The sequence below is a fragment of the Acinonyx jubatus genome, chromosome E4 (assembly GCF_027475565.1).
Source record: "Acinonyx jubatus isolate Ajub_Pintada_27869175 chromosome E4, VMU_Ajub_asm_v1.0, whole genome shotgun sequence".
Lineage (NCBI taxonomy): Eukaryota > Metazoa > Chordata > Mammalia > Carnivora > Felidae > Acinonyx > Acinonyx jubatus.
Genome location: NC_069395.1, coordinates 10,407,836 through 10,427,787, shown reverse-complemented (window position 1 = coordinate 10,427,787; position 19,952 = coordinate 10,407,836). Strand labels below are relative to the sequence as shown.

General features: G+C 48.0%; 1 long non-coding RNA gene across 1 annotated transcript in view; it reads right to left on the bottom strand.

Moving 5' to 3' along the window:
• Positions 1-807: 807 nt before the first annotated feature.
• Positions 808-19,952, bottom strand: part of LOC128312967 (uncharacterized) — a 315,318-nt gene continuing 296,173 nt past the window's right edge. The window contains exon 4 of the long non-coding RNA XR_008293009.1: positions 808-2,219. This is a non-coding gene — a long non-coding RNA (uncharacterized LOC128312967). The remainder of the gene's footprint in view (positions 2,220-19,952) is intronic.

The following is a 19,952-nucleotide window of genomic DNA, read 5'->3' as shown; positions in this document are numbered from 1 at the left end:
CCAGATCTCTTCGTAACTTAGAGAAGTTTATCTCCCCAAGATTAGCTAAGGGAGGATGGACTAGGGAAGCACAGCGATCACATTTCTACCTCGATTCACCTGAGCATGTGCACAATGGCCAGGAAGCCATTGGGGAAACCTCATCCAAAGCTAAAACCCAGATACCTTCCCCTGCGGATTTGTAAATTCACTTAACCCGGGCTGTTAGGGAGAGATTAACTCTTTCAGCCAGTCTCTTGCCCCCCAGCTAGCCACACGCTAGCCACACCGAGGAAGAAAAACACAAGCTTCTGAAGACGTTGGTGCTGAGGCATCAAAATCGGCAACTGGTCTTTAAAGAATTCAACTGAGTAATGTGGAGATGATGGTTGACTAGAGACACTTTATCACTTGCTGACATTTTCGCTAAATCTCCTTTAGAGAAAATGTGGAGTTTCAAGTTTCTTAGCCAAAGTCGGCTAATTCGCTGCATTGTATTATCAGCAATTGGAGGCCAGGTCTCCTCATTTATTTTTGACCCCTGGGGTGGAACTGACACACAGAACTGCTGCCTAATAAACATTTCGTGAATGCAATTCTCTCGGAACTAAATCTGCACCCTGTGCTGTGGCTCCGCCCTCCACCTGGCCTCCCATTCTTTCCCCCATTTACTTCCTCCTTTTTTTTTTAATATGAAATTTATTGTCAAATTGGTTTCCATACAACACCCAGTGCTCGTCCCAACAGGTGCCCTCCTCAATGCCCATCACCCACCCTCCCCTCCCCTCCCCTCCCTCCCACCCCCATCAACCCTCAGTTTATTCTGTTTTTAAGAGTCTCTTATAAGGAAAAAATGAGTAAGGCATTCTTCCAAGACCTGTCTCAAAATCATTTCCAGCAGAAAGTCATCTGAGATTGACCACACCCCCGTGGTCCCCTCACCCACATTTGGCATTCCTTCAGCCCCAGAGGGATTAGACTACTTACTGGTTGCTTTACACATGTCTTCAAATTGCTGTATTTATAATATCTGTTCCTTTCCAAGTAAAGAGGGATGAATGCCTGGAACTGTGTTAGACAGTTTATCATCTGCTCAAAAAATATGCATTAAAAATGGAAGGCAGGGAGGGAAGAAGAAAGAGCAAAGAAATAAGAAAGATAGGGAAGGGGCACCTGGGTGGCTCAGTCAGTTAAATGTTTGACTCTTGTTTTGGGCTCAGGTCATGATCTCACGGTACTGGGATTGAGCCCCACATTAGGCTCCATGCTGGGCTTGAAGCCTGCTTCAGATTCTCTCCCTCTCCCTCTGCCCCTCCCCAACTCACTTGTGTGTACTCTTTCTCTCTCAAAAGAAAAAAAAATACACTTAAAAAAAAAGTAAGATAGAATAATAATAAAAGGTAGGAGAGTGTTTCATGCTTGATATACACCGTTCCTGTAAATGCAGCATCATGGCCAGATTAGATGAATAAAATGATTCCCGTTGGATCATTCTCCTTCAACAAAACATAAACAAATGCAGAAAACCCAGAGAAACCATGAACCACAGCGGAAGAAGCAAGTAATTTTTGCCTCTTCATTCAATTCAAACGCTCATTGATATGGAGACTTCAAGGTCCAAAGGTCTCCACCTTCCAGATTTTCTTATATTTGCAAAACCTTCATTTGTTCTTGTCAAGGGGACTTACTTTATTATCCAACTTAAATGCTCTGGGAGTACAGACAGAGTGAACAAGCAAGAGAGTTGGGATTAAAACTTTGTGTAACAGTTACCAGTTGTCTCAGTCAGTTCTGGAGGCTGAAAATCCAAGACCAAGATGCCAACAGATTTGGCTCTTAGTGAGGACCCTCTTCCCGCCTTGCAGACAGCTGCCTTTTCACTACCCCCTTACATGGCAGAGAAAGCTCTAGACTCTTACTATTTCTGCAAGGGCACTAATTCCATCACGGGGGCTCTACCTTCATGACCTCGTCGAAACCCAAATACTTCCCAAAGGCCCCACCTGCTAATACCACCACATTGGGGGTTGGGTCTTCAGATATATGAATTTTAGAGAGACGAATATATTCAGTCCATACCACCAGAAATCTTTGGTCAGTGCAGAAGCCATACAAGGGTGATCTGGCAATGATGTCTAACATGTGTGTGATCACCAGCATTAATTCACGCAGACAGTGATGGCTGGCTGAAAGCAGTCTCTTCTTTCCTCACTGCACTGGATTCTTCTTGAAGCTGGGCACTCCATGGAAGAGAAAATGTTCCAATTCATTTGTTTTTCCACTGAACAATTATTTATTGAATACCTACTGTGTGCCCGGAACTCTTCTAGGTACCTGTGTTGTTCCCTCCAAGAGCTTATGTTCTAGCTTCGAAGGTCAGGCAATAAGGGAGTAAGCAAATGGGCAAGGTATATATGGGTAAGGAATATATTCATTTCAGAATGATATATATTATCAAGCGTAGTGTGATAGATCACTATTTCACCCAACATATGTGACTGTCTTTGCTCCCTTTGCTAAGGTCTCCAAATGGGCTCTTCAATTTCTCCTCAAACAATTTCATTTGTGTCACGTTTTCTCTCTGCCATCCTCATGCTCCCCTTCCAGCTCACATCCCCTCACTTATTCCTGACAACAGCACCATAAGATAGTATCCTGGGTATAACTGTTTTGTAGATGGGAAATCTGAGGCAGACAATGTCGTAGCAACTTGCCTAAGGTAGCAAAGCAAGTAAGTGGTGAAGCCAGGATATAAATGCATGTCCTCCAATTCCAGAGCCCCTGGCAAAGCTACTCTGTCATCTTTTTCCCCATGGCAGAGTTAGTCTTTCCAACAAAAGGAGGCACCAAAACAAAAATCCCCTGCCTCCCCAAAGGCTAGAAGAAGGCTTTGTAGGAGAAGGATTCACAGCCAAGGGATATGAACTAGGCATAGTAAAGAATCTCCAGCCATAAAAACTAAAAACTTCCCAGAGAACTGAAGGAATTGTTTTCCTCTAGAGACTGAGGTTGGCAAACTACTACGCATGGGTGAAATCCAGCTACCTGTTTTCATAAAGAGAGTTTCATTGGCACACAGCCGCAATCCTTCATTTACAAATTGTCTACGGCTGCTTTCACATTACAAAGACGGAATTGAGTAGTTGTGACAGGGACCATATGGCCCACAAAGCCTAACATTTTTACGATCTGGTCCTTTATAGAAAATGGTTGCTGACTTTGATCTAGAATAGCATGCTGGATTTTGCCTGGGTTGGCTTAAGTATGGTTCTTTCTAAAGCCAAAGAATGGTCCCGTTGAAACTTTAATGTCCCTTTCGGCTCTGGCACTAAACATGTATTTCTGTGGTCAAAACAGGTCATTCCTAATTGGTAGGACTCTTTTCCACACTTCTCCAGCTGCCTCCCAGCTCTGATTGGCTGCACCTTTACGTTGTATTTAAACTATATGTAGCTGACAGGGGTTTCCCAGATTACACTGCGGACTACCAGTAAGCCCAGCCTAACTGTGGTGGGGCTGGATGACACCAGTAATAAACTCCACCCAGTTTGGATTGGGCATGACGGGATGACAGATTTCTGCTGTCCCCATCAACACAGTGATTAATATTCTTTCACTGATCTCCATTATTGCTAATAAGGATAGATCTTGTTTAATTTTACCTTGGGTAAAAGAAAAATTATTTATTAAAAGCATCAAGTATTAAGTGTTAAAGAACTCTTGTTGATAAGATCAGACAAACAGAACTGAGCCATTTGTGAATTCCTTTGGAAAAGTACTACACACACACACACACACACACACACCCTGGGAAAAGCATGCACTAACTGCAAACATTTTCCATCCCTGCAAACTTCATGAGTATTTTCCCAATTCAGTTCAATATGAAATGACATTCCTATTGTGTTTTTTTTATGCCACCTCTGGGAAACTGGCCTGGGAGCCTACCTTTCACAAGCTGTGTGATCTCGAACAAGTGACTTCACCTCTGCAAGCCCCATCTTCTTCTGTGAGATGTGGTCATCAGAATGGATGCTCTTTTCCTATACACATAGGAACCAGCATGCCTGTGAGCCCTAAAAGTCCCCCATCCACCCCAGCTGTCTCCCTCCAAGTCAAGTCTCAGCATGGTGCGGTGAAAAGACGTGAACTTGGGAGTTGGCCAGACGCAGGTCCAACCTTGAAAAGCACCTTTTTATTTAGCCATTTGAACCTCGTGCCACTCACTGAAATGGCAGACTCTCTGGCTGTTGTCCATGCCCTTCCTTCTGCCTAGAACACCTTTTGCTCTGCCTTGTGCACCACACCCCACATCTCCTCTGCACCCTTCCACAATCAAGTCGGAAAATTAATGTTCCTGGTCCCTGTCTTCACCCTCAAGGAAGAGGCATGTATTCCCAGGCATGTATTAGCTGTGTGTCTGTATAGACTCCTCTCACAGATAGTGACTTCCTTGAGGTCTGTGGCTCTGTGGGGACTTCCACTCAAAAGCACTCCCTGAGTGAAGCCCATCTACATCTGTCCATCTGACTTGGGCTCAACCTCAAAATTCCAACCATGGCTTCAAGGCTCTGCATAAGTCAGCTTCTGCTGACTTCTCCAACTCCACTGCAGGCCACGTGTCTCCTGTCTTTTAGGTTCTCCGGGGTGAGTTCCATCCCCTTGTTTTCTTTGTACATATAATTTCCTCTGCTGGGGAAGTTCTCTACACACAGCTCTTAGCAGCCCTTTACCTGGCCCTTTGCAGACCTTAGCTCCAGTTCATTCATTCATTCATTCATTCATTCGTTTAACAGTTATTACCGATCACTTTTCTAGGCGCTAGATGAAATTCCGTGTCCACCTAGAGTCTCCATTCTAGTTGGAGTAAATACAGAAATAAACCAATAAATACAGGCTGTGTCAGAGGGTGATACATGCTAAGGAAAAACACAAAGCAAGATGAGAGGGAGCTCCGGGGCAGGGTGCCGTTTTATAGGAGGAGGTTGGAAGCAAAATGGAGGTCTTTGGTAGCCATGCCAATGTTATTTCCTCAGAGCGCCAACCTGAATGAATTCCTTCCTCCTACTCTCTCTTTCTCAGCACTGTATCATGTTCCAGGGCACTTCTCAGAGTTTATGATTAAGTATACGGTGTGCGACAGTGTCTTTTTTCTTTGATGCACTCACCGTATCGACTGTAAGCCCCAAGAGGGCAGGAACAGTGCCGCTTTGTTCATCATTCAACACCAAACCCTGCTGGACACAGAGTAGGCACACAAATTTTTCACAAAAGAATGAATAAATGAAGTCAAAAGGTAAACGCTTCTGCATGTCATGCCAACTTCACCTTTCTGTAAATCCTAGAGGCCCATCCCTGCTCTGTCATTAACTAGCTCCTTGGAATTGGGGAAAACTCACTTTTCCCCTCTGGATTTCAGTTTCTTTATCTATTAGCAAAGTGCGTGGGTCAATGGCTTGTGTGACGATCTCTCATCCCATAATTCCATGGCAGGCCTAAGTCAGACCCCTCAATTTCCACACCGTAGTGTAATTTCAGTTGTCCCTTTGCCAAAATATTCCCCACTGACCTGGGGCAGCCTCAAATGTTGTCACTAAATTTTCACACTTCGAATGCAATGTAATCGCTTGTGGATACACAAAGCAGCTATCCTCGGTCATTTTTACCAGAGCGTGAGTGCACTTTTCTGGTCCTTTCCTGCTAACAGTTTCTGAGAAAGACCTGTTGAGAAGAAATGGGAATGGAGTGGACTCAGAATGAGGCTTCTGCCTAGGTAGGAGAAGGGTTCAAAAGGAAACCAGCAGAGATAAAGACACACTACTCAAAGGTCTATCTATGTAGGGCAGGTCTACTTTCTGAAACTGAACAGTAGAGGTTCAGTAAAGGTTAACGTGTGCATGTAAGCAACTCCAAATCCAAACTGAATGCCAGGTGATGCTGTGTAAGTCATTTCGCCAAACTGGGTGTTGATATCAGCTATAAAAATTACGGAGTTGGCCTTGATAATCTAACAATGCCCTGCTGCTCTTAAAACCAAGGCTTCTCTGACTAGGTAGGGCATGGGGAACAGTCCATTTCAGCCAAGTAATGGATAAAGCAAATAGTCACACAGATATGTGGTCAGTCACATCAGCCCCGGAAGTACTAACCAAGCGTCTTAGCACCGCAAAAAAAAAAATAATTGCCTAAATGTATTCAAGTCCTAACAAGAAATTTCAATAGCTCTCGTTTGCCTCTGGACAAAGCACTGTAAATGTGATCACATGCCCTGTGCTTGTCAAAGGTCATTCTCAGCATTGCCTTGGGCTAAGACTGAATGTACAGAATTGTAATCACTCCAGCCCCCTTGGTGATAACCTCCATTTAACCACCCTGCCGGTATTGGTGGGAAAGACTGAGCTACGGGCAATTTTTCCCAGAGCGGGCTGCTTTGTACCGGACCACGTTTAAGTACATGTACAATTTCTATGGCAAGATACTTGTGAGTCCGTGGGCAGGGCGGAGCCTGTGACCTCACACTGGATCTGTGTTCGGTGGAGATGGAGTATAAATAAACAGATAAACACACGAGCAAACATTTACGACCATGAAAGAGACTGAAGTCAACGGGATCATCAGCAGAATCCAGCCTGTGTCTCAGCTTCGCTAGCACAGCCCAAGGACGCAGGATGACAAGAGTGAGATAAGAAATCTGAAGATCACCTGCTGTTGCTATCGGAACAGGAGTCCTGGCCACGGGCACCCATGTGAATGTTCCAGGGGATGTGAGCGTGCACACGCGTACAAGTGTTCAAAGTACTTACGGATGGCACACTTAACACAGTGCTTCTCTGTCCAGGAAAACTATATCCCCACCAGAGCCTGAATTATTAAAATCTTGAAGTTCCTCACATCTGCTCTGAACTTCGGTTCACTATTTCCGCTCGCTACTGGGTGCCATGCTCTGCGTCTGAGGTTACAGGCGTGCCCGAACCCTCCCCACCCCGCAGGGCAGTGAGCCGGTGGGACCGTGGGGTGGTCTCAACACTGGCTAGCCAAGCCTCTCGCCCCAGTGTAACTAGAGCCCTGCAGAGAGAAACTAGCCTGGGGTGGGGGGGGGCCTCCAACTGCTGAAAAATTCCTCCCGTGGCCTATTATATCCTAAGTTCCTCTTGTTCAGACCACCACCATTTAGATGGAAACTGAGTTAGGTCCAAACAGGATGAACCAAACTTCTGTTCAGGCAAAAAAGTTGGCCCAGGGCTGCAGAGCTTTAAACGGACCATGAATAATGTTTTATTGCCTCAGCACTGGGGTGAACTCACCCCCCACACTCAGCCTCACCTTTCACGGTGTTATTTTTAGAGATCTCATTACACCCCAGCTTAAACTAAAAATATGTTGCCCAGGAATAGCAGAACCTAGTTTTAATTGTGCACAGTTACACAAATGCCCGTGTGCTCTGATTACGTATGATGTTTCATGTATTTGATACCCGAGTTGGGAGCTAGGGGGGATTGGCACATTTCATTTTTCAAGAAAGACTGGCTTTGGGTGCTGATGGGCGCCATCAGCTTTTTCTGGGCTGGAGTTGTTTCCACCGGCCGATGCTTTGGTTTCACGTGATGGGGTGTGACTTATACAAAATCACGGGTTCCGGGAAGCCCTGATCGTGAGAAGCTCACCTCCAAGGTCTCACCTGAACCAGACACATGCTTCCCTCCCCTGTGTCCCAGCGCTTGGACACGGAGGTCAAGCAGGAGACGGGCTTTGGGATCTGACAAATGGGTAGCTGGGTCTCAACCCTGCCTCCCTACCTCTGAGACTTTGAGCAAGTTATTAATTTTCCTGAAGCTGGTTCCTCACTGAAAAATGAGAATCATAAATGTTGTATGGATAAAATGAAATAATTTATGTACACAGCAGAAGTCTCATAAAGTATCACGCTATTTTTTTTTTTTTATTTAACTTGCTCAGACACTAGTCAGGTCAGTAGGTATCTTTGTTGAGCACTGACTGAGACCACACAGGGGATACGCGAGGTGGCGATGTCAGACCTTGACAAGATGGCACGCACACCCATGGGCTCTGCGCAGGGCAGCGTGGAATGCCACACTGGACTTAAGGCACCAGCCTGGATTCCGGGGTTCCCAGCAAGAAACTCTTTATCTCAGGGAAAGAAAGTTTTGTGAACACAAGCTGTCCTGGAAGGATTCCTAGGACAGTAGCTCTCTCTCCACAGGTGTGCCCAGGGATTAAGGGCACAGGCTGACCTAAGCTGGACCCCGGCTCTGCCTCTTACTACCAGCACGACCGTGTGCAGGTTGCTTAGGTTTTTCACCTGAGTTTCTGTGCAAGACAATGAAGGGAGTATCATGTCCTCCTTGGACTGAACCACAGAGTATATCGAGAAAAGGCAGGCTCTCGTGTATCCCCACGGAGTTAGTCTTTGCACTCATTTGTGATGTTTTCTAGATTGTCATCAGTGTGCATTCAACCTCTCCCCCTAGTTAATAGGTTCTCTAAAGACAGGAAGTTCCGACATAACCACTCAGGGAAACTCAGCCTTCTGTTCTCAAGGGGATCATGTTCCATTCCACAGGCGACTGTGGTTTCCTCGGTTCATTGACATCACTGGACAATCCCTCACATCGTGATAAACCTCACAATCACAATTTCATATGCCAGTGTGATCATTCAGTCTGGTGAGGGGGAGAGCAGGTGTGTAAAATTTCCCTCTGAGGAGAAATTCAGAGGCTCCATCTCATTTATGGAAACTCTCAAATCCCAGTGCCTCATCTAGAAAGGAGTTTGTTCAGACTGGACCCGACAGCCACGTTCTACAACATGGCGGCAGGGATGGGCTGAGGGATGTCAAGTCATGGGCAGGCCACAGAGACACAGGGTTGCTGAAAGGGTCAGGATGTGTTTAAAATGGGATCACAGTGAATATGAATACTTTTTATAAAGGATCTGCCATCGCAAGGTACTCTCATGGTTCCTCTCATCATTTGGGTTCTTTCCAGAGCATTCACTGGTATCCGATACCAGGAGCCTCTTATATTTCCCTTTTTTTTTTCCAGAGAGGTTTTGATACATTTACGCAAATAAATACAAGCCCCCATCCCACTGATGTCTGGAGGAAGAACAATTGTTTTGCACGCCGATGTAAACAAAGACCAGGAATGGGTAGGAGGAAAATGAGAAGACAAGGCAACATGCGACCCCACCTCCAGGATTTGAGTATCGTCTCCTTGCGGAGATCTCAGAATCCCCGAGTACTGTTCTCAGGTAATCGTTTTACTCTTGCTCCCCAAATCCAGAAGGACACGTAAGACCCCAAGCAAACCCAGCAAATGCCTCCTGAGGGTTGTTTGCCCATAACAGGTCTCCTTCGACCACAGTGTGTCCCTGCCACACTGGCTTTCAGCCCCAGGGCTCTGCCCCCAGCCGCTCACTTGTGAGGGGCAGCGAACCAGGCCACAGGGAGAGATTCTCCAAGTACCATGTCACAAACCAACTTTTAGGTTCATCTGAGCAGTTTGGTGGCCCGTGTGCCCTGGCATTCTGGGACAGCGCAGGAGTGTCTGAGAATAACAGAGATGACCCAGAGTAGCAGCCAGGCAGCTGAGGCAGAGAAGGGCTCAGCTGCCCTGGTCTCCGCCAGGAGGAGGCCTGCCTCCCAGGAGCAGTCTGGCCGGACAGCTGATCCTTGCTAATCTCCACGCTGTAGAGACAAACTGGTTGATTTTCATATATCTATGACTTCGTGTTGTTCTTTACATCACCTGCTTTATTTTCAAACCTGTCAACAGTCCTCTGAAAAGGTTGCACACATGGGTTGAGGCCTGGGCAGCTCCAGGAAGGACAGAAGCAGACACGGTCAGGGCGGGCGGAAGGGAGGGAGGGTGGGAAGGGCAGTGGCCCCACACCTGGGAGACTGAGTCAGGAATCCACGGACTTCATGTTTTTGTGAGTTTTCTGTCATCAAAGCAAACAAGAGGCACAGGGTTTTATGCTGTGACCTCTTCTGGTAAGGCTTAAAAGCTGGCTATAAATCCAAGATGGACCACACACTGACTGAACTATATTTATCAAGTTTCTTAATAAAGCAAAAAAACTCAGCAGCATTTGAGAGTCCACTTTTTTTTTTCCCCGGCAGAGACAGAAGCCAGCAACAAGCAGTTTACTGTTGTTCCTCCGTTGCCAAGTGGGGGATCCAGTGAAAATAGGAGGTGCCTCACATCTGTTTATATGAACCCACAGGGTTGCTATTTGTAAAGGGGCCCTACTTGTCTGACCTGTGTTGTTGCTAAACTTTGTTTTGCAAGGTTGTTCCACAGTATCTAAAAGGAGACTCACGGTTCCCCCACCAAGGGTGACATTTGCTCACAGGCCTGGTCCCCCCTGGTATTGTCGCACTGTCATGACAGATGGCCAGACAGGCTGACGGAGACCGCCTCTGAAGACGGATGTTAGGTCGACTTCTTTTTCTAAACTGACCGGTTGATAGTGTCTAACAACTGAGTTGAAGATCATTAGCATCGGAGTGTAAGAGTGAAGGGGGCTTCAGGGATTGCCCAGGACTGTTCCCCCATTTTCGGCTGAGGAAAATGAGGACAGAAGAGCTTTTTGTGAGGGGGGGGGAGGGGGGATGAGCTAGGACTCGAAAGCAGAATTATTACAGCTCTTTCCAGTTTATCACGCAACCTAAGAAGCTATCTGGAATCTTGAGATACAGCCTGGTTCGGAAACCTCACGTCTGACCAGCTGAATGTGGAACGCATTGTGCGAGAGGAAGACCGGGGTGTCCCCAACTGATACGAGCAGCATTTTGGGTCCTGTGTCTGTGGGGTCTTCTTGAAGCTCGGAAGTAGCATCCAGAATGTCTGTCAGCCATAAGCCAAGTGGAGAATTCAGGAAAACTACAAAGGTAAAATTCAGCACATAGTCCAAGGACTCGCGACGGATGCAATAACGTCACCTCTCCGGCAAACTCTAAAACACACAAGGCTGTTAGAGTGACAGTATGTCACATTGGAAATAAATTTTAATTGGGCATCAAGACATAAATATCAGACGTTAAACTGTCCAAAAGGCCATCCAACAACCGTTTCACATTTCTGTGACCCACTCTTTGGAGAAGGCTGTGCCCTGAATACCACCAGTCCCTCCAACTCTCTTTCAGGAAGCCTCAGGGCAAGAGTGTAGGGAGTTTGTGAGGTGATGCCTCATAGTTGGGGGTATAACATGGACCTTTCTCTTAGCCAACAACCCTTAAAACGTGAGGGGCGGCTGGCAGAGGGGAGGGAACAATAGTACACAGCTTGCTCTCCTGGACCTTGGCAGACGGTTTGCAAGGACTAACTGGGGGCCATGTGGGGAAGCTGGCACGGAGAGGGGTCAGCAGAGAAGTCAGCAGCGGACCCTCTGGTCTCCAGGGGCGGATGAGGGGGAGAATGTCTGCAGCGAGCAGAGAAGGCTTACAAGGGGACTACGGGAAGCCTTCAGCCCTCAACTCTCCCTAGGCTTGGAGAGCTCAGGGCCAGCTGTCGGCGGCTGGGCTCCCTTGGAGTGGAGCCCACCATGGACATTCTTGTCACGTTACTGAGGAACAGCTGTCAGGGTAAGGAGAGTGGGGGATTGGGATAGGATGGGGGAAGCACAAAACAAGGATATGGTCTCTGGGAGAGGCTAGCTTCTCACTGGCCCCACAGGGAACACCGGTCTCTCCTGTGAAAAGAGGCCAGGCGTTACCTCCTTGTCACCTGGTCATTGGCTGCTGCTTGTAACATGGAGAAAGGAGTGGGGCGAGGTTTGGGGAGATACAGGGTCATCACCCAGGGAGGTGGCTTCTATCTGGCCAGGGCAAATCCTTCCAAAAGGGGGAAGGGGACAACTGCGGGCCATTAGCCTCCGATACTACAGCACCTGGGGACTGGTGGTGGGCGGAGCATCAGCAGCATTCACTCTGCCCACTTTGTGCCCATCACCCCAGAACTTGGTGGTTCTCCTTACTCTTTGCACCGCACCCCCCTCCCCAACCAGGGATCAGAAACAGCTAGTAAGTGAGACAGGGGTGAGGGAGACAGCGAGGAATGAACCTTCTCTACACACACACACACACACACACACATGCTTCCCTTCCAAAAGGCAAAAGACCCACAGGTAGAGCTGCAGAAGTCATGGGGCTGAACATTTTTAAATGCTTCATCGCAATATGACATACATCTAGAAAAGGGCACGAGCTGACAGCTCAATTTTTCACAGAACACACCTGTGTAACAATCCCCAAGGCCAAGAACCAGAATTTCCAGCCATCCAGAGGCTCCCTTCCAGTCCCTCTGCTCTACTCCTTCTACCACAGGGGTAACACCTGGTGGTGATTTTCCAACCGCAGCGATTCCTTCTGCCATCTTGATGAAACCTGGGATTCTGACCTATCTGGAGCCTGAGTTTATACCAAATATTGTCCCTCGCAAACTGATCTTGAAAATCTAACCTCAATGCCCATCTTCACAGTACTAAGGAGGGTAGTTTTCACAATAAAAATAGACAAGAACCAGATTTTTATCTCCTGGCTTATTGTGAAGAAAGAGAGAGGAGGAAATAGGGGGTTTCTTTTCATGTTTCTTCCCACCGTATCTCCACCAGCCTTCCTAGTCCACCAAAGGAACACACAAAATATCTCATCTCTTAAGCTCCACTCAAGAGACCAGCCTGGGACAGAGGGTGTAGATTCGGGATGTGCGTAAATCCTCACTTGTAGGAAGCGGCCTACAAGCTGTTGCTAGATGATGTGGGCCTTTGAGATCACTGGTCCCTGGAGGGGCCTCTGGAAGCCAAGCCTTTTGTTGCTTTTTCCCACATTTTTGTCCAGTCAGTTATTTTCCTGAGAGAGTGGGGAATGTTAGGAAGTCGGGTCACTGCGGAAAGCCTTTGTTTAGGGGAATTTTCACCAAACATGTCATTTTCTAATTGGAGCTATTTGCTGTGGCCCTTCTGCCTGACTGTCCGCAATGAGTGAAGGTTATAATTATAAACAGAGTGGCGACATTTCCATTGAAAGCTCATCATGAGAATTCCCTGACTCATCCTGACAAACCACAAGCCCCTCGAAGTGAAGGGATTTTTTTTCGCCCTGAAAAAAGTACTACAGTAATGACCTTACTTGACATTACGGAATGATAAAATGCACTTGTTGTTTAATATTTGAAAATATCACACAAAAAGGGAGGAGAGGTGGAGGCAAATGGTGTTTGTCTGTATGCTGTGACTGTGCCTGTTGTATTTACTGGAGACCTTTTTTTTTTTTTTAATTGTGCCAATATTGGATGGCCACGTGGCCCGCCTAAAATCACTCAAATGCCTTCTTCAAAGGAGACTAATTTTCATGCAACTGTAATCTCACTGCTGGACAAGCTATGAAGAACAAAGAAGACTGAATTAAACAAGAGGATACTTGGATATTTTTGCTTGCTTGATATGGAGAAGTGGCAGAAAGAGTTATTCTTGGGGAGAGAGTGGTTTACCCTGCCTAGCCCGAGTGAAGGTGAAGGATCCCAAAGGTTTCAGAAGGATCCTGTGGCCTTTGTGGTTCTCCTTCCATGTGACTCCCTCAGAGCAGCCGATCTGCACCAGGCCGTTTCTACCTAGAGGCGCTGCTGGCTGCCTTCCATTAGTTAAAGATTCCACCACACCCTGGGGGGTAGGAAAGAGACGCACTTTCTACCACTGATGCCCTGGGGACACTCCGAGAAGTCTAGAACTCCTGGCAGGTCAGATTGGAAGGGACCTTGAGAGAGACCCCCCCCCGCCCGGGCCCTGGGCACATTTCAGAGGGAAGGGGCACTCTTCAGAAGAGAGCATCGGGGTGACAGTGGTAAATGTGGACAAGTCAGGCAAGTCACCTAGTGTCTTTCTAAAAATATTCGCCTCCGGATCTCATCACAGGCTTACTGAATCAGAATCTGTAGGGTGGGAACAAGACCCCGGAATTCTGATGTGTGTTCACATTGGGAAATGAGTGATTCTACTGGAAAGTCTTCATGTCAGAGTTGAGGATCGTAGGCTTCAGGAGAACGAGTTCCTTGCTGAGTATGGCCAAGTGATTAGTGACAAAAGTGTCTACATGAAATCCTTCGTGTTCTCCCATGCTGCGCCCCCAGCACCATATTGCCTTCTGGGAGCTTTTCTTGCATTGGGCCCTTATGTTCAAAAGGCTGCTCTCTCTGCTGTGTGACCCAGAGTCTCACGCCCCTGACCTTCATTGTCCTCATCTATAAAATAAGGATAAGAACTACCAACGGAGGATTAAAAAAAAGAAAGAAAGAAAAGACAGGGGCACCTGGGCGGCTCAGTTGGTTGAGTGTCGAACTTCAGCTCAGGTCACGATCTTGTGGTTGATGAGTTGGAGCCCCGTGTCAGGCTCTGTGCTGTCAGCTCAGAGCCCGCTCCCAATTCTCTCTGCCCCTCCCCTGCTTGCACACTTAAAAATACATAAACATTTAAAAAGAATTTAAAAATAAATTTAAAAAAGATAAAGAAGGGCTTTGAAAACGATAAAACACAAGATAAATAGAAGATATTGCTCTTATTATTTATACTGTGACACTATCTTGTTTACACAAATTATATAGGAATCCAAGAAAGAGAAGAGCAATTAAAAAAAAAAAAGGAGGGGGAGAACCTGGAGGGCTCAGTGGGTTAAGCATCCAACTTTGGATTTCAGCTCAGGTCATGATCTCACGGTTCCTGGGATTGAGCCCCGTGTCGGGCTCTGTGCTGGGCACGGAGCCTGTTTAAAGATCCTCTCTCCCTCTCTTTTTGCCCCTCCCCCGCTCAAAAAACAAAACAAAACAAAACAAAAACTATCCTTTAGTGGGCAAGAGGCTTTAAAACACTTACCACTCTCTGGGGCACCTGGGTGGCTCAGTCGGTTGAGCGTCCCCGCTCATGCTTTCTCTCTCTCTCTCTCTCTCTCTCTCTCTCTCTCTCTCTCTCTCTCTCTCAAAAGTAAATAAACATTAAAAAAAGTTTTAAAACATCCACCACTCTCAAGATGTAACAGGACCAGGACTTCAGCCTGGGACGGGACCACCTGACTTTGTCCTTGAGCTGCTATTCACTGGCTTGTCCTCTCTTACCTCCACCCCCGGACTACTATGATCATATCACACATCATTACACATCCACCCAAGTCTCCCCCACTTCATGCATGAGCCCCCCTGGAATGAAGACCACTTTCCAGATTCTTCAGAAAACTATCAGCTCGTCACATAGTGCCCGCGGGAGGTGGAGGACACACAGACGGTCACGGAAAGGTGCACGGGACTGGAGGAAAGTCCAGACGCCTATTCATTCTACATTTAACACTATTTATTGAGCACCCACGACATGCCAGTCACTTCTCCAGGCTCCAGGATTATCGTAGCGAGCAAGAAAAAAAAAAAAAAAAAAAAAGACCCCTGTCCTCTTGATGTTCGGTTTCTATTAGGTAAGAGTAGATCTGTAAGTAAGGGACTGGGCCCAGGCTGCTATGACAAAACACCACGGCCTGGGTGGCTTCAACAAGACATTTGTTTCTCACAGTTCTGGAGGCTGGGAGTCCAAGATCAAAGGGCCTCAGATTTGGTTTTCGTTAAGAACCCACTTCCTGGCTCACGGGGTCCTCACAAGACCTCCCCTTGGTGCAAGCGTGTGGAGAGAGACAGACAGAAAGAGAGCAGACACATTGGCCTGCTTTCCTCTTCCTAGAAGGGCACGAATCCCATCACAAGGGCCCAATCATCCAGACCTCTTCTGAACCTAATTACCTTCCAAAGGCCCCACCTCCAAATACCATCACATTGAGGTTAGGGCTCCAACAAACGAATGTGTGTGGGGGCGGGGGGGGCGCAAATATTCAGCCCCAAACAGTTAGTAGATAAATAAGTCCATAAAAAAATGAGGCATTTCCTGGGGCGCCTGGGTGGCTCAGTCCGTTGGGCATCCGACTTTGGCTCAGGTCATGATCTCGCAGTTGGTGGGTTAGAGCCCCGAGTCGGATTCTGTGCTGACAGCTCAGAGCCTGAAGCTTCCTTCAGATTCTGTGTCTCCTCTCTCTGCCCCTCCCGTGCTCATGCTGTGTCTTGCTCTGTCTCTCAATAATAAATAAACGTAATAAAAAAAATTTTTTTTTTTTAAAGAAATGAGGCATTCCCTCATGCTCAGTGCCATGGGGTTAAGTTCCGCAGGATCAAGGGCCGGGTTGGGGGAAGGGACTGCACGCTCAGGGAGGCACCCCTGCGAAGGAACAGCAGAGGGGGACCCAAGGTGATTCCAGAGTGGGGTGAGGAGGGAGCCCCACTGTGCCTGGGGTAGAATGGTCCAGGCAGAGGGAGCAGAAATGCCACGACCGAAGGACAGAAATGAGCTTGGCACGTGGAGGCCAGGCAGTGGGAGAGGTGGGGCAGAGGGCCCAGGAAACCAGGCAAGGGACCACACAGCCCAAGGTGCCGAGCGGGACTTGTACAGCAGGTGACGCCACAGGAGGGTCTTGAAGCAGGAGGCAGCCCGGGTCTGACTGACGTTTAACAGTATTACTAACGCTTGCACAGAAAATACACCACAGGGGGCACCTGGGTGGCTCAGTCCATTAAGCTGCAGACTCTTGATTTTGGCTCAGGCCATCATCTCAGGATCTGTGGGACAGAGCCTCCCCACCCACCTCCCCACCCGCCCCCGTGAGGCTCTGCGCTGACAGCTGGGATCCTGCTTGGGATTCTCTCTCTACCCCCCTCTCTCTGGCCCTCCTCCACTTGCGCTCCCTCTGTCTCAAAATAAATAAATAAACATTAAAAAAAATTTTTTTAAAGAAAGAAAGAAAATACACCATAGAGGGATAAGCATGGAAGCAGAGACTCTGGGGTTTCTGGGGTGTGGGGTGATGGTGGGCGATGGTGGGGGGCAGAGGCCGCGGAAGTGACCCTTGGATTCAGGATGCGCTCAGGGCGCAGCAGAAAGGGGGCATCAAGCTGATAGGCAGAGTCTCCCGAGTGCAGGGGTGCCGGGGCAAGACAGATCTGACCCCCGGAGCAGGGCATGTTCACAACCCTCCTCTGCACAAGATCATTTGCACCCGTTCCAAGTAAGGTTGCATTTGCCTTTCCTTGGGCACAGAGAGTCACAAAAACTCCACCTACCACCGTGGGCTCATTGTCCAGTTCGAGAAACTGAGTCAGGTGGGGGGAGGGGCCACCCCGGTAAAAGAGACCTTGGAGGAAAGGGGAGCCAGGACCTCCGGGCCCTCTCCTTGCTGGGGATGCTCGTGGGGATGCTCGTGGAGACACGGTGTGGATTGCGGCAGGCTCTGCTCAGATGACCAGAACAGCCTCCCCACGGTCACCTGGGGCCAGGCAATAACAGACAAGGGGGTCAGGGGCGGGGGCTGTGGAGGCGTGGACAGCACAGCTCCCAGCTGAGGGCAGGCCCACCCCCCAGCTTCCAGCAGGCCTCCCACCAAGAAATACATGCAGGGGTCGCCAAATCTGCCTTTGTAAGAAAGCCAGAGAATGCCCCTCCCCTGCAGCGTATTTATATTTTGGTGCAAATTCAAATTCCTTGAAGGAAAGCCAAAGGGGAGGGAGGAGGAGAGGGCAGAGGGTAGGAGGGAAGGAGGAGAGGGGGAAGGGAAGAGAGAGGAAGAAAACCTCTGAGGATCTCTTCACACGCGCACTGGGGCTCCAGGAATTTAGGCCTCTGGGCTGGGGATTAGGCAAACATCCCTGAGGGGGTTGAGCCTTCGGTGCCCACACTAAGGAGCCAGGTCCACCCTTCCTCCCAGGGGCAGTTGAACTTCTCTCCACTTGGAGAGGTTCAGTCTCCTCCAATAGTGGAGAGCTGGAGACCGAGTACCCCGCCACTGCTAATATTTTGAGCCCCTTCAGCCCAATTCCGGCCATTTGGCTCCAGGCTGGGGGCACGAGACGGATCCCCCTCCTGCCCAGGGAAGAGCTGGCCCTGAGCCTTCTGCCAGTCTTGCCATCCACGGGCCGCACCCACTCTTGTGTTTCTGCTCCAGCTTTCTCACCATCAGCTGCAGAGGGAGCTAGCACTGGGGCACAGCGGGGAGCAGACAGCCCAAGTTCAAGGGGCCACTCTGGGCTGCCAAGAGCAATTTCCCCCTGTAACCTGTCAGGTGCAGACAAGCTGCAGGAAGCTCATGTAACATTTTCACCATATGCCGTTTGGAAATAACCCTGTTCCACAGGGAAAACCTTCAAAAGACTTTTCTTGGTAAACAGACCTAATGATCAAGATACGCTAAGTCCTGAAGCCCAGAGGCTGTCAAGGTTTTACATACTACCAGTTCTGTCTTATCTCCTGGGCACCGTGGACTGGAACATAAGCTACAGCTAAGCACTAAATTTATTAGACATATGTCAGCATCTGTCCGTCAGAAGTGGGAGGGCCTCCCTGCCAGCTGGACCACTCTCTGGTTTAGGGCAAGATTGAAATTGTCCAGAATGTCATCTGAGGATATTAAAAAGGGCTGTGCTACACGGGTTTTGATTTCTCTGCTTCTACCTAGTCAGAAACAAAGCACAGAAGCACAGATATCGATCACCTGAAAATCATTTAAAAAATAATTTACGCATGCACATGCGCGCGCGCGCGCACACACACACACACACACACACACACACACACACACACACAGAGAAAGTCCAGGTGAATAAACATCAGAATGTTTGCAATAGTTGTCTTCAAGTAGTGGAATAAAGGGTGATTGATTTTATTTAACTTTTGTGTCTGATTTTATATTCTAAATGTTCTATTACAAACACTTAGTCATAATTATCACTCTTATTAATAATTCTTATTAGTCATAAGAAAAAAAATCAATGCTGAAAAAATGAGCTTACACAACGGATTCGTTGGCTAAGGTTGCCGCAACAAAATAATACACACGAGGAGGCTTCAATGTATTCTCTCCCAGTTCTGGAGGCTGTTAGCTTGACATCAAGGTGTCAGTAAGGTTGGTTCCTTCCAGAGCCTCTCAGGGAGAATCTTGGTGCCTCTCTCTTGGCTTCTCCTGGGTGTTTCTTGACTTACAGGCACATCAGCCCAGTCCCTGCCGCTGTCTCCACAAGGCTTGCTCCCTGTGTGCACATCTGTGCCTCCACTTGGCCTCCTTATGAGGACAACAGTCTTTGAGTCTAGGGCCCAGTCTTGGATTTGGGGACACCTACCCTAATCTTAACTGATTACATCACAAAAACCTTATTGGATATTCTGAGGTTCTAGTTGGACATGAGTTTGGGGGAGACGCTATTCAATGTGCAGTGAAGTGGATTAATCCACTATTAAGCCTTCACTCCTGGGAAAGGGTGGTTTGGCTACCAGAATGACATGGCGGGCCTCTCCTTCAGCCCGTGTGTGCTAAGGAGTGGAGCCTGCCACACAGTCCAGTAGACAACATCTGCGACCCGTCAGAACCCCCCCCCCCACACACACACACATTTCCCAGGACCACTGAGCCCTGGAGGGGCCCCTGGTATCAGTGAAAAGCCCAGGAATCGCCCTGTGGCAACATGGGCAGTAGAGTGCTGCATCTACTCAGTGTGTGTTACACTTTTGTAATGTGTGTGGATGCTATTAGGATTCGTGAATTACAAAGCCCTTTTAAACTACTACCATCTGGTGCCTGAGTGGCTCAGTCAGTTAAGCATCCGATTTCAGCTCAGGTCATGATCTCACGGTTCATGAGCTCGAGCTCCACATCAGGCTCTACGCTGATGATGCGGTACCTGCTTGAGATGCTCTGTCTTCTCACTCTGCCCCTTCCTCCCTCTTTCTCTCTCTCCAAATAAATTTTAAAAAACTAAAAATCTATGAAATAAAGTATTGCTAGCATATATTTTCTCTGCCCGTGGGTACAGAAAGTCAGGAGCTGTGGTGCATGAGTCTGTGAAATATTTGATGACAAAATGATGTCTTGTAACTCGGAAAGG